Source organism: Acinonyx jubatus, chromosome B2 (assembly GCF_027475565.1).
Source record: "Acinonyx jubatus isolate Ajub_Pintada_27869175 chromosome B2, VMU_Ajub_asm_v1.0, whole genome shotgun sequence".
Taxonomy (NCBI): domain Eukaryota; kingdom Metazoa; phylum Chordata; class Mammalia; order Carnivora; family Felidae; genus Acinonyx; species Acinonyx jubatus.
In genome coordinates, this window is record NC_069385.1 from 11,266,313 (window position 1) to 11,281,617 (window position 15,305).

Genomic DNA, 15,305 nt, shown 5'->3' on the forward strand with positions numbered 1-15,305 from the left:
AGCATTCCTCAGCTTTAAACATTATGAATGGTATTATTACATATATCAATAGCCATAATCTGCATAAACAACATTCCTTTGGGGGTTTCAATAGCGTAAAAGGATCCAATACCAGAAAGTTTGGTAATCTCTGATATGACTGATGGTTAAATGTGTACATTTGGCAATCACAGGGCCCGGGTTTGCCTACGTCACTTACAGCTTACTGGCCACACCAATTACTACTGCATGACCTTGGGTAAGTTACTAACCCTTCCCGGGCCTTCGAATTTTTTTTTTTTTAACGTTTATTCATTTTTGAGAGACACAGAGAGACAGAGCTTGAGTGGGGGAGGGGCAGAGAGAGAGGGAGACAACAGAATCCGAGGCAGGTTCCAGGCTGTGAGCTGTCAGCACAGAGCGGAGCCTGATGTGGGGCTCAAACTCACTGACTACGAGATCATGACCTGAGCTGAAGTCAGACGCTTAACCGACTGAGCCACCCAGGCGCCCCTCCTGGGCCTTAGAGTTTGAATTGGTAAAATGAGAAGAATAACAATCATTATCTAGCTCGCAGATTTACTGAGAGAATTAAATGACATAATACATACTAGAGATTTTGAATAGCCCTTGGCACAGGGTAAGCACTGATTGGTTATTAACTCATGGTAGTGTTTTCAACGTAACATATATTTATTTCAGAAAATTTAGGAAATATGGCGAACTATTGGGGAGAAAGTGAAAGTCACCCATGATCCAACTACTCAGAAATAGCTGTTGTTTACCTTTTAGTCATTTCTTTCCACTTAGTGTGTTTGTGTGTCTGTGTATTTCGTCTGCTTACAAAATTGCGTTCCATACACTGTGTAACATATTTTCAGCGATCCGTTATATAGTCTCATGAAGGAGTTTTAACGGCTCTATTATATTACTTATATTCCATTATATCATCAATATGTGCCATAATACATTTAACTCTTCTCTGTTTAGACTGGGCCCAATTTTCCACCATTATAAATAATGCATAATTAACACTCCTATACATAAATCTCTGTCTATATCTGCGATTATTTTCTTAGGGTAAATTTGCAGAAGTGTAACTACTGGGCAAAAACTTTCCATGCATATTTCCAAGTTGCTATTTGGAAAGTTTGTATCCGTTACATTCTTTTCAACGGTGTATGAGAATGTCTGTTTTATGGCATGCGCACTACCCGGCATTTAAAATTATTGTTTTATTTCACAATTAATTACTTTTTGCCAGCCTGATAGGGTAAAGTGGCACACAGTTTGAAAATTTTTTGCATGCTCATTGATCACTAATGAGTATAGTTTTTGGAAATTTGAACTTTTTTTTTTTCCATGCAATGTTGATTTATCCCATTACTTGCGACACTAACTCTGACCACTTGGTAAATGTGTTGTCTGCCTGGCTTCCCCTATTTAAAAAAAATTAATTTTAATTTTTTTAAGGTATAATTGATGCACAACGTTATATTAGTTTCAGGCATACAACATAATGATTCTATATCTGTATACACTGTGAAATGACAACCACAATAAGTCTGGTTAACATCTGTCACCATACATAGTTACAGAATTTTTTTTTTCTCGTGATGAGAAATTTTAAGATTTACTCTTGGTAACTTTCAAATATGCAATATACTGTTATTAACTATGGTTGCCATGCTGTACATTATGTCGTCATGACTTATTTATTTTGTAACTGGAAGTTTGGACTTTTCGACCCCCTTCACCCATTTTCCCCCCCTTCTCCCCTGCCCCCCCAGTAACCATTAGTCTATTCTCTATGTTCATGAGCTTGTTTTTTTTATTTTGTTTTGTTCTTTAGATTTCACGTATAAGTGAGGTCATACGGTGTTTGTCTTTCATGTCTGGCTTATTCCACTTAGCATAGTGCTTTTAAGATCCATCCATGTTGCAGATGGCAAGATTTCCTTCTTTTTTATGACAATATTCCATTGTGTGTGTAGGTGTGTATGTATGTAGGTATGTGTCTATTCCACATCTTCTTTATCCACGCATCCACTGATGGCCACTTAGGTTGTTTCCGTGTCTTGGTTATTGTTAATAATCCTGCTATGAACGTAGGGGTGCCGATATATTTTGAGTTATGGTTTTGCTTTCTTTGATTAAATACCCAGAAATGGAATTGCTGTATCATATGGTAGTTCTGTTTTTAATTTTTTTCAACGTTTATTTCTTTTTGAGAGAGAGAGAGAGAGAGAGAGAAAGGTAGAGAGAAAGAGGGAGACAGAGGATCTGAAGTGGCTCTGTGCTGACTGCAGAGAGACCCATGTGGGGCTCGAACCCATGAACCGTGAGATCATGACCTGAGCCAAAGTCAGACGCTTAACCGACTGAGCCACCCAGAGGCCCCTGGTTTTAATTTTTTGAGGCACATCTATACTGTTTTCCACAGTGGCTGCCCCAATTTACATTCCTACTAACAGTGCACAAGTGTTCCCTTTTCTCCACATCCCTGCCAAATCTTATTTTTTTGTGTTTTTGATAGCAGCCATTCTCACAGATCTGAAGTGATATCTCCTTGTGGTTTTAGGTTGCATTTCCCCGACGAATAATGTTGAGCATCTTTTCATGTACCTGTTGAAAAATGTCAGTTCAGATCTTCTGCCCACTTAAAAAATTGTTTGTTTTTTGCTAATGAATTGTATGTGTTCTTTATATATTTTAGATATTAACCCTTTATCAGATATATGACTTGCAAATATTTTTCCAATTCAGTAGGTTGCCTTTTCATTTTGCTGATGGTTTCCTTCACTGTGCAGGAGGTTTTTAGTTTGATGTCGACCTGCTTGATTTTTACTCTCGTTGCTTTTGTTTTTGGTGTCAAATCTAAAAACTCAATGCTTATGTCAAGGAGTTCACCACTTATGCTTTCTTCTAGAAGTTTTGTAGTTTCAGGTCTTACGTTTCAAGTTTCAACCCATTTTGAGTTCATTTTTATGTGTGGTATAAGAGAGTGGTCTAGTTTCGTTCCTTTGCGTGCAGCTGTCCGGTTTTGCCAGCACCATTTATTGAAGAGACTGTCCTTTACTCCTTGTATAGTCTTGGCTCCTTTGTTGCAAATCAAATGACCATCTGTTCATGGGTTTGTTTTGGGGCTTCCCATTCTATTTCATTAATTTATATACCTGTTTTTACCACAATACTGTATTGTTTAAATTACTATAGCTTTGTAACATATTTTGAAATCAGAAAGCATGATGCCACCAGCTTTACTCCTCTTTCTCAAGATTGCTTAGGCTGTTTCAGATCTTTTGTGGTTCCATATAACTGTTAGGAGTATGTGTTCTATTCCTGTGAAAAATGCCGTTGGAATTTTGACAGGGATTGCACCGAATCTGTATATTGCTTTGGGTAGTATGGACGTTTTAACAATATTAATTCTTCCAGCCCGTGAGCACAGAATATCTTTCCATTTATTTGTGTCTTCTTCAACTTCTCTTGTCATCGTCTTTCAGTTTTCAGTGCACAGGTGTTTCATCTCCTTGGTTAAATTTATTCCTAGGTATCTTATTCTTTTTGATGCCCGTGTAAATATGATTGTTTTGTAAATTTCTCTTTCTGATAGCTCATTATTGGTGTATACAAATGGAACGGATTTTTGTCTATTGATTTTATATCCTTCAATCTCACTGAAGTTTGAATTTTCATTCTATGACTTGCTGTTCATTTCCTTTGCATCTAAAAAAGGAATGCATTAGTATTTTTCCTACTGACTTATAAGAGGTTTGCAACTTTTGTCTATTAAACTTGTGGGAGATTTTTTTCCTGGTTGGTTGATTGACATTTTTTTTTTCAGTTTAAAAATTATGCTGAAAATATTTTGTGAAAAGTTTTACATGGTTATAACTACTTACTTATACATTTTTTTCATTGCCTTTCTGTTTGAGTTTAATGACATTTGTGACTTCTGTTTTCTCATCTCTCCCCACCCTTTCCCCTGATTTTCTTTCCTTCCTTCCTCTTCTCTCCCTCTTTCTGTTGTAGTGACCTGCTACTCATTCAATTCTTCTTTTATGTTTACCAGGGAAGGTTTGAATTTCCTTCACACAAACACTACACATCTGTTGTCACGATTATTTCTTGGATTTTTCTGTGAATGATTTTCCTTTTCCTTTAGAGGCTCTGTTTATTGCTATTATGCACACAAGCTATTGATTGTATATTTATCAATATACAATAAGAGCTGTTATATTAACAGCTCTTGAGTGTTGCTATTTTCAGAGTCTACATAAGCATCTCTTGGTATTTTTAGATGTGTAATCATATATCACTGTAATTTGTTAATTATTTATTAATGTCATCTACTCTTATACAAAAACATTATCTATAACGTTACGTATTATGTTATACAAAATTATATTATATTATCTATTATATTATATATTATTTGTTTTATGTCATATTGGTTAATTCGAATTTACAGCAGGCTGTTAAGTAGTTACCGTGGTAGCAGATGTTCTTATCTGGGCTCATCTAGTATTTTGCAGTTAAATGATGGCTGATGATGTGAGACAACCAGTCTTTATTAGAGTGGCTATATGTCCTTCCACTATTCCTCCTTCTCCCTTCCTCCCTGTCTCCCCCCACCGTGCCCCCATCCTTCTCTCCCTCCCTCCTTTCTTTCCTTTTTTTTTTTTTCCTAATAAGACACAGGCAGGATCTTACCAAATGGCTTTTGGCATTGACTGTACTTAGTGAAGTTTTTCCTAGGTGATCTCTTAAAAATTTTTGTAAATTAAAAATATTTTTAATGTGATCTTTGATATGATGTATCAACATCATGGAGTCCCTAATAGTAAGCCATCCTTGCATGGCCGGGTAAACCCATCTGGCCAGGTTTTAATTCCTTCTGAGGTTGTAGGATTCCCTCATCTTCCAGAGATTAAAGATGAGGGAGTGTGACTAATTTTGTAGGTATTGGTAATACCTTTAAAGATGCTTTAAAGATGCAAGTGTTTAGAAACTTTCTAAATTCAGTGGTAAAATTTATTCCAGAAATTACTTTTTAGGTTTGAAAATAATACCACCTTTTTTTTTTCCTGTGCAAAAGCCACTTTATAAACGATATTTCTCACCAGTAAAGGTGTTCTTCCTCATCCTTTTCCTTCTTTTTCTTTTTAATTTGACTTGTACCTCACGTGTTAGCAGTAGTTTGAGAGTTGTAATCCTAATCCAATTACAGAAAATGGTTATACTGCATTAAAAATGCATTAAGGATTTCATTCCTTCATTATTTACATCACTCTACAGAAAACAGGACTATAGGGCTAAAATATGGGTGGTTGAGAGACCAAATGTGGAATAGATTAAAGTGTCTATAATAATAACTAAACTATATTACTTCAATTATTTAACATGAATATATTTTTAGTGTATTGGAATTTAGAAACATTATTTTTCGCGCTACTGACTGAGATTACATTTGTATCTCCAAAATAAAAAGGATTATAGTAGGTTACCTCAAAAGAATTTTTTCCCTCATTTTAGTCTCAGAAATTACTTTTTTTATTCTAGCTGCCAGTGGGATCAAAACCAAATAATTATGACTTCAATTAAAATTAGTGAACTATAAAAGAAGCCTCAAACTTTTAAAGAAAACACAGAATTGAGAAAGTTTCTTTCTAGTAGATTCACTTTTGGATTGGAGTCGGCTCGGCAGCCCTGAGTCATTTCTTCAGCCATCATTAAGGACGGTTGTCTAAGTGTTAAGTCTTGTTATCACCGCATTTAGAACATATGAGAACTACCGCTTTCCCTCTCTCTACAACTTGTCAGGCTTCAGCTGGCTCCCGTGGACACTGGGGTGCTTAACTGCCCATGTCCTCTCTCTCCAGGGTGCAGGGTGGTCCCTCAATTCCCCCCATCTCAGCTTTGTCAAGGGGCATCACCTATCTTCAGGCGTTGGAGACGATTCCTCAAAGTGGCTCCCGCAACCGCAGAATACTGGGCTTTGGTCCTCAGAAGGGGGTTTTAGTCGTGGTTCCATGAACAAGATCAACACTTGAGTCCGTTTGCTTCATACTGGCCCCCGAGGATACTGGAAAGGAAAGTCCTGTCTCTGGCACCGCGTTAACCCAGCTGAGGGGAGCGGGAGTGACTAAATGTCCCGACTACTTGTCCATATAGATGCTGCCTATGTCTAATTGGACATTCACAGTTAAGTATTAAACTCCTACTATGGGCCAGGCACTGTGTTAGGCTCTGGGGCTAAAAACATCCGGGTGGCATTGTTTCTTAAAGTACCTAAAACATTGTTCTATGTTACTCACGTGCCTAAGAAATTCTTGTTGGGTATCTTCTGCATATTTGGAGTTTAAGGGAGGGCAGGCTATTGGTCAGATGGTAAAACATAACTGGGCTCCTTGGTTTCATGTAGAGGAGACCGTTGACAGGTCTGTGCCGATGGCGGCACAATGGCTATGGGACTGTTGGTCTAAGACGGTAAGTAACACGATTAATGTTACAGATTCAATTCCTTGGACGAAATGAGGATGAAAAGTAATTCCTAGTCAGCTTCGTGTCTGGCTCAGCAAAATAGTATGCTCAGTTTCAAAATTAATATTGCAGAAAATATCAAAGTGTGATTATTTATACTAATTGTTCAAAGCTATTAACCTTAAAAGATTATTTTTCTTGTTTTTATATCTCATGTTTATATCTTGGTTGTAGCAAAACCAAGATAATCAACACTGGAAAGAGAGCCTAAAGGCTTTAAAATCATGGAGGGAAGAATCTATTTTTAGACTGTTAACGAATATATTTGGTTTTGAATTTTCAATTGGACACACTTCATTAATATATATAGTGTAGCGATGTCAAGGAGCAGAGAGATGGGGTGGCTTTCGCTGTAATTCAGCATCTTGTTGGCTTGTTTTGAAGAATCTGTACAAGTGGCCTCCGCGGCTGGAGTCCCAGAGATGTCTAACGGTCTACATGGGACACGCCAGGGCTCCTCCGAGGGGCTTGCTGGCGGAAGCTGACCATTCCCGGCCACGCAGGCTTCAAAGTATCCTTTCCTTTTGGCATAACTGGAAAAAATGCTGGTAATGGGAAGGTGGCAGGATGGCGTGTCCGGGTTGGAGAGGGAGATGTAGATACAAAAAAATGCCCAAAGCACCTGTGTGCGACCAGCAGGTGCACAGCATCCTGCCGGGGAAGAGCACAGGAGTGGTTCAGGAAAGCCCCACCGGGGGCAGGAGCTCCAGGGTCTGGGATGCACTTCCTTCCACACACACCAGGAAGTCCTGGGAGGGCAACAGAGGGACTCTTGAGGGAACTGGGGTCGGGCTCCTTCTCTCCAGTGGCACAGCCACTGGGGTCAGAGGACTCACCCCCCTGGCGGGACTCCTCGAGCCCTCAGCCTTGTCACAGTGGCACCCTTCCCGGGTTTATCTCTCGGCCAATTCTTTGGGACCTCTGTAAGGTGCAACATGCCCCACACCACCACCCTCTAAAATCCACATTCTTCAGAAGGGCCTATAAGGACGTGAGCCCTGGGGCGTAGCCCACTGGCTTTCTGCCAGCTCCGTGGAACAATGGGACTGGTACCACCTAGTGACCGCCTTGTGGGGAGTGAGTTCCAAACTGGCTTTGGGGAAGGTGGCAGAGCATTAGCAATGCAGCCAAGGCCGTTCTGAGGTGTTGTCTATGAGAAACAGTTAAGTTCAAGAACATCTGGGGGAGATTTGGGAATAGGTGAAAATGGGGAGACAGGGAGAGGGAAGGGGGAGGGGGGAGGGAGGAGAGAGGGAAAGAGGGAGAGAGAGATCGGTGGATCTAGGTCACAGCTGCTGAGGAGTTAGGAGGGACGAGACAGACACTCTGGCATCACGTTGCTTCGAAGTGAAATCGGGATCGGCCAAGACTGAACAGCCCTTTAAAGGGAAAAAAGACTCCAAACCAGTACTGTGATAGATCTGTTATTTTTAAGGAACATCCTTTAAATTTATGCACACACACAAATAGAGAGACAGGGAAATGATGAACATATACCCTTTCCTCAGTGAAATCAGGTTAAGAATTATAATGCATTATTGTTTAACTGTTTAAAAAATATCCTTTATTGGTTATAAGCACTAAGAGTTTGAGAGGAAGTTTTATCGGGGTTCAGCATCTTGTCACCAAGATGGAGTTTGGTCATTTAAAGACCCGAGAAGCTAAAATATTAGGAGAATAGTTTATTAAGTTCTGTTTCTTTTGCTCCAGATCTTTACCTATAAGAAGATGAGAAATAATTGTATTTTTACCCAGAGAACTCATATGCCTCGGGCGGGGGGGGGGGGAACCCCTGTCTGTTTCTAGGATGGGTTTAAAAGTCACTTGGCACCTGGGGGTGGGAGCCGGGGCCTTGGCCGCCCTCCAGGGGCTCTCCGTGACGTAGACAGTTCCAGTGTGGGCCTGTCTGAGGTTCAAGGGGAAAGGAGTGAGGATAAATGGAGTTTTCCTTTGAAGTTAATAACCTCCTGCAAAGGCTTTTAGTAGAACAGCAGACACCTGAAACAGCACTTAACATCCCCCTTTCTTTCCCTGCGATGGTCAAACGCAGTTCGAGAACACGTGGTCTTTGAGAGCCAATCACCGGGTCTGTGTGCCAGGCACACCCTGGGCAGGACCCAGGACCCAGGACCGGGTGGTTTACGCCCCTTCTCAGCCTCACATGTGGCTTCTCCTCAGCTGGGGGCCCCGCGCAGAACAAAGAAATGCTTGGCTCTCCTGAATGCCTCTGTCCCCCAGCCCAGGCAGGCAGGAAGCCAAGAGAAATGTCTGAGTGGCCGAGGTTTCTCTTTTCCGTTCTACTGTAGGAGGCAGGAGACCCTTTTTGAATTAGCTCGGTTTTCTTGTTCAAAGGCACACTCTCCAGACGGCATTTGCAGAAGTCTGTCTGTAACAGTCTGTGTCTTCTTATGCCTGGGACTTATTTGGGGAGTGAGAATCTTTCCAGGATGGATTCTGCTGGCCATTTTGGGCCACTTTGGAAGATGCTGTGGGGACACGTATTCTCAGGTATGTTCCACCTGGGGCGACACGTGGATGCTTCACAAGGAGCACAACCAAACCAAACATCACGGTGGCCTCACGCTCAGACAACACGCCAGTGGGGGCCGGACGTTGTGTGTACATGAGGGTGAAGTACATGCTGGTGGGGACGTAGGATGGGGGAAGATGAACTCTGAGCATTTGTAGGCTGTCGCACGCGCATTATCTCATTCAATCTTCCCAAAGACCATTGTGCGGTGAGATATTTCAGACTCCTATTTTACCCATAAGAGGACAGAATCAGGGAGGTGAAGCCATTTGTCCGTATCATAGCTAGTATGTGCTATAGCTGGATGGGGTTTGCGCCCAGCTCCCAGTTCTGGTCACAGCTTCTCTGTGCTCCTTCCCTCCCTGTGGTTAGTGGTACAGGCGGTGGCCTGGGGGATGTCTCAGCGTCTCAGCCGGATTTAGGGTGGTTCGCTGGGTCCCCTCAGATTCAGATGCTTCTGCCGTAAGAACATCCAGATGGCACCCTTTAACCCAGAACGCTTGGAAGCAAAGTTCCAGAACAGAACCTGAGAACAACAGAAGGAGAACCAGAACAACAACCTGAGTTAACACGAGGCAGGTTTCCTCGACAGCTATGTGAGAGAGTACAGAGAATCGGGCTTTGGTCGCAGAGGACATAGGTTGGAATCTAATGGCATGATCTCGGCCAAGCTACACAACCTCTGAATTCAGTTCGCCTCTGGCCTATAATCGTTTGTACCTCAGAGAAGTGTGCGTGAAGGAGGTAATGCAAGGAAGTACTTAGCACAGTGCCTGATGCACAGTGAGAGCTATGCGGAGTGCGGTGTTAGTATTATGTATAACTAGTTGAGTTAATTGGACAGATCTGACTTTTTTCCAGTTGTTGCATCACTTGGGTTGGATTTTGTCTCACCACTGGTATCTAACAGGCCACCTTTCCATGTCAATTCCTTTATTCTCACTCTAAGTACAAGCTTATGTGTTGATTATTCATAGGATATAGGAATTACTTGGATGGGTGTTATAGGAAATAAATAAACTTCTGAAAAGAAAGCCCAGTGAAGAAAAGCATTCATTAGGCCCGCAGTAGTGTAAATGTGACCAAGTATTGCTGCATGGACCCATATTTATTTTCCAGTAAACATTGCCACTTGTAGTTTGGGGGTTTTAGGATCTTGGTATATTTATGCTATGTCTCTCCTGTTGTTGGCTGTGGGTGTACAGGCTTCTCCTTAACGTGCCAATGCTCTGTGAAAGAAGACCTCAGCGTCAAAAGTGATCCCGGGGTATGCAACACGGTTCTAATGTGGGCGTGTCCTGTTGTTTTCCCTAGCTTCGAAGGACTAATGTACTTACAGTGTGTATATTCTGGTAGTCCACAGGCTTTTAAGAAACCATGCTTGGGGCGCCTGGGTGGCTCAGTCGGTTAGGCGGCCGACTTCGGCTCAGGTCATGATCTCGCGGTCCGTGAGTTCGAGCCCCGTGTCGGGCTCTGTGCTGACAGCTCAGAGCCTGGAGCCTGCTTCATATTCTGTGTCTCCCTCTCTCTGACCCTCCCCTGTTCATGCTCTGTCTCTCCCTGTCTCAAAAATAAATAACCATTAAAAAAAAATTAAAAAAAAAGAAACCATGCTTAAACCTGAGTTTAGAAAGTCTTAAAATCCCCACTGTCTTAGTTCTGGCTGCTGAAACAAAATACGTGGCTTATCAACCACAGAAACTTACTTATCGCCGTTCTGGGGGCTGGAAATCTGAGACCAGGGAGCCAGCGTGGTCAGGGTCTGGTGAGAGCCCACTTGCGGGTTGCAGACCCCTGACTTCCTGTTGCAGCCTCACCCGGAAAAGAGCAGAGAGGAAGTAAGCTCTCTGTGATTCTGAGAAGGGCGCTAATCCCATTCATAGGGGCTCCACCCTTGTGAACCATCCAACCCTGACCACCTCCCAAAGGTCCCACCCCCTAATACCATCACATGAAGAGGGGTTAGGGTTTGAACATATGAATTTGGGGGCAGGTACCCGCATTCCGTGTACAGCACCCACCCATGCCCTCTTGTTTCAGGCTGAGTCTGAAGGTCAGTTGTGATTTCTTGCTGACCCTGTGCTGCTTTTATCGGCAAAGAGTCTGCTTCACTCATCTGTTACCGCCCGTCCTCTGTGGGTAGTTAGGTGGGTGACCTCCATTCTTGTCACCTCATCAGGCAAACCTCCTTTCCGACTTCCCTTTCGTATAACCCAACTGCCCTTTTCTGTATTCCCTCCCCTCCCACCTGGATTGCCGCTCGCGTTCTCTGGTGGATATCCCATCTCTTTCAGTGGAAAAAAAAAATTCCGCTCTGGATTCCTCCACGGATCCTCCTGAAGTTTTCACTAACTAATCCTACATGGTTTCAGCCCTGCCGATCATTTCAACAGACACTCAACAAGGAGGGAGAGAGAGGAAAGAGAAAAAAATGATAAAACTAGTATTTATTGAATACTTATTAGATAGCTGGAACTTTTAGGTTCTGTCGTTACCTTTTGAAAGCAGAAATTGAGGCCCAGAGAGGTCAGAGATCCCACAATTTTATTTGTGGCAAAGTAGGACCTACATCTAGACCTGTCTGATTCAAAGGTCCACATTCTCTACATAATAATAGTGTTTATACCTTTTTTTCTGGGATTATTGTCGTCTTTTAACCTTGGTCATTGCAAAACAGAACACAGATAGAGAAAACCACATACAACAAATATGTAGCCTAGTGGAATTTTTTGAAGTGAACAAACACCCTTGTAAATGCCTTGCAAGTCAAGAAATAGAGCTTTGCCAGACACCCTGAGGGGCCTCTATGTGCCTTATCTCTTTCACTGTCCACTCCCTCCCAAGGCAGCCACTACGCTGACTTCTTCTGCTTCTTCTTCTTTTTTTTAATGTTTATTTTTATTTTGGGAGAGAGAGAGAGAGGGAGAGAGAGAGAGAGGGAGAGAGAGAATCTCAAGCAGGCTCCATGCTGTTGGTGCAGAGCCTGATGTGGAGCCTGATCTCGCAAACCATGAGATCGTGACCTGAGCTGAAATCAAGAGTCAGAGGCTCAACAGACTGAGCCACACAGGCGCCCCTACCCTGACTTCTTTACAATAGTCACTTCCTTGCATTTTAAAATGGTTTTGCCATTCAACTATGCATCCGAGACAGCATTTATTTGACATATATATTTTTAATTTTGTAATTATAGATTGCCCTATATCCTTGTATTTTCTTTAAAACTTATATGTTAAGGAACTTGGCCATTTGAATTTCCCAGAGTTAAGGTTTGGTGCTTGTAGATGCACGGGACGTTTTGACATGTGTTTCTATCCTGTGTGTTCTCTGCATGTTGGCAGCTGAATACGGAGGCTGGTTGAGACTCTGGTTTGCTCTCTTCGACAAGACTATTGGTGACCTTGTGATTTTCATCAGGAGGAACACAATGCCCGCTTTTCACTTTTTTTTGATGTTAGCAACTGCTCATCTTCAATGCCTAGATCCATAAATTTATAGTGCTTGCCGAATGGTGGTGTTCTAATTCTACCATTTTATTTTTATATATTAGCTGGAATAATTTTATAGTGTAACTCCCCCCATTCCAACTACTATTGGTTACCCAGAGGTATCATTCAGACAGAGAAGACAGTATAAGTTCTTGATTTTGTCCTTTTATTTACCCAGTTTTTGAGATTATGCATTGGTTCTCTGCCATCTTCAGAAAGTGACCACTTAAAAAATTATTCTAAAAGTGTGGATTTAAATATGTATGTTAAATTTCAATCCATTGCAATTTTAATTCTTACTAAAGCTCAAACAGGCCTTGAATGTATTCTTGATATCTGGTATGTTAGGATATACTAGACTTATCTTCTTATCCTTACATTTCTTGTCCCACCCACTGCCCCAAGAAGCCCTCCCCCCATCTTTTCATTTTTATTTTATTTTTTAATGTTTTTTTCTAACTGAAGTATAGTTGACTGATGATATTACATTGGTTTCAGGCACCCCTCCCCTTCCACTTTTTAAATGATGGGAAATGACATTTCAAGGCTACCATCTAGGAACTCACAATACTCATTGTTACTGGATTGCTCATTTTTTTCCCTAGGCTTTTCCAGTGGATAGATCTAGGAAATAAACACAAGCATATGCACATTTAAAAATAAAATACCTCATGATTAAAAATAAAATACCACTGATACCTCCAATTCAAATTTAGTACTATGGGATTTTTACTTAAGCAGGATGTACATTGTATCTGTATCTTCTTTCTTTTATGTCAAGAAGGACACAGAATTAGGGAATTCGAAGATCCCATAATTACTTGTTTGCTTAATCTCATATCACCCACACACAAAGTATAGGAGTAGCAATGCTAATAGTATGTCACCAATTTTTTTTAAATTAAAAAATTTTTTAAATGTTTATTTATTTTTGAGAGAGAGAGAGAGAGAGCACAAGAGCACAAGCAGGGGAGGGGCAGAGAGAGACAGGGACACAGAACTCAAAGCGGGCTCCAGGCTCTGAGCTGTCAGCACAGAGCCTGACACAGGCCTCGAACTCATGAGCTATGAAATCATGACCTGGGCTTAAGTCAGATGCTAACCGACTGAGCCACCCAGGCACCCCAGTATATCACCAATTTTGATTAATAAAAATAAGTAAAATTATTAAAAGTAGTTAAAGTATTTTTTTAATGTTTATTTATTTTTGAGAGAGAGGTACAGAACACAAGTGGGAGAGGGGCAGAGAGAGACGGAAACAGAATCTGAAGCAGGCTCCAGGCTCTGAGCTGTCAGCACAAAGCCCAACACAGGGCTGGAACTCATAAGCCATGAGATCATGACCTGAGTTGAAGTTGGATGCTTAACTGACTGAGTCACCCAGGTGCCCCAGTAGAAATATTAAATAAAGTTTTTATTAAAAAGAACAAAAAAAGCAGGCAGACATTGTATTCTTCCTAATGAAAGAATGGAAGAGCACCTATAATTTTTCAAAGGAATCAATCCTGAGTTTTCTCAGGTCTCTGAATGCAGAGACTTATAAATTTCTTCCAGTTTATAGGAAATATGCTATCTTCACTCCTCTCCCATTTTAAAAATGATTGTGCTATATCCATACTACCATATCATTTAGCTATTACATGTTATAATCTCTCCCTTTTAATTTTTTTAGCCTTAGTTCTACAATTAACTATGTATTTAATACTCATCACAATTCTTTTTGTTGATGCCCTTCTAGTCATTTTGTCTGTCTGAATTCATTAGAAATAATGGATTCCTTAGGATAGGCTCATGGAAACAAAGCTCTCTGAGTTTTGCATGTTAACAAGAGTTTGAGCACTTTTTACCTGAAGGCCAGGTGTGCTGGGTATAAAATTTTGAGCTCATATTTTCTTTCCCTGAGTATCTGAAATATATTTCCTTATTTTCTTTAAGGAACAAGAGTTGGTATTTAATAGTCTACTGAAAACCCACTTTCATTCTTTTATAAATCACAAGTTCTTTTTATCCAATGTCCAAATGATTTTTTTTCTTTTTTCTTTAAAGTCCAGTGGTTTTTTTAGAATACATGTTGGTGTTGATCATTCTGGGGTAGTCTCAAGGATACAAGAATTCAAAGAGCTCTTTCAATATGTGGTCTGACACTTTTTTTCTTTTAATTTGAGAAAAGTTTTGCTTTTTTTGTTTTTGTTTTTGTTTTTTTTTTAGTTATAATTTTTACGATTTGTTCTGCTCCCTTGATTCGGTTTTCTTTTTCAGGGACTACTATACCGATATGTTAGATTTTCTTTGCTTATCTCCAATGTTTGTCATTTTCTCTTGATCCTATTAAAATCTTTTTACACGTTTATTTTTTTAAATTCCTTCCTTTTTACTGTCTGAAGTCACTATGTTATTACCTTTATTTGCTGTTGTGTTCCTTATAATTTAGTCTTCTAGTGATTATTTTATGTGTAAGTTTTTCTTAAGTTTTGTCCCTACATTTCTGAGTTTTTCTAATTCTAATTCGTTGCTCTTTCCTGTCTCATATCATTTTCTTAAAGCCTTTAGTTTGTTTTGAAAGAGTATATTGCAAGGTTTTGTGTGTGTGTGTGTGTGTGTGTGTGTGTGTGTGTGTGTGTGTGTTTAATATGTCTTTCTGGGATGTTTTTGTTGTTTATAGTGATGTTGTTCTGATACATATTTTATTTTTTGATAGTCACTTTGTATGGGAACTGACCTATATATATTTTTTATTCCTCATTTTAATGCGAATTTAGTTC

General features: G+C 40.5%; 1 long non-coding RNA gene across 3 annotated transcripts in view; it reads left to right on the plus strand.

Moving 5' to 3' along the window:
* Positions 1–15,305, plus strand: part of LOC113598613 (uncharacterized) — a 283,338-nt gene that overhangs the window by 53,014 nt on the left and 215,019 nt on the right. The window contains exon 1 of one of the 3 annotated variants that reach the window (XR_008298252.1): positions 7,794–9,799. The exons of the other annotated variants lie outside the window; for them this stretch is intronic. This is a non-coding gene — a long non-coding RNA (uncharacterized LOC113598613). Of the gene's footprint in view, positions 1–7,793; positions 9,800–15,305 lie in introns of those variants that run through there. 3 annotated transcript variants of the gene reach the window in all.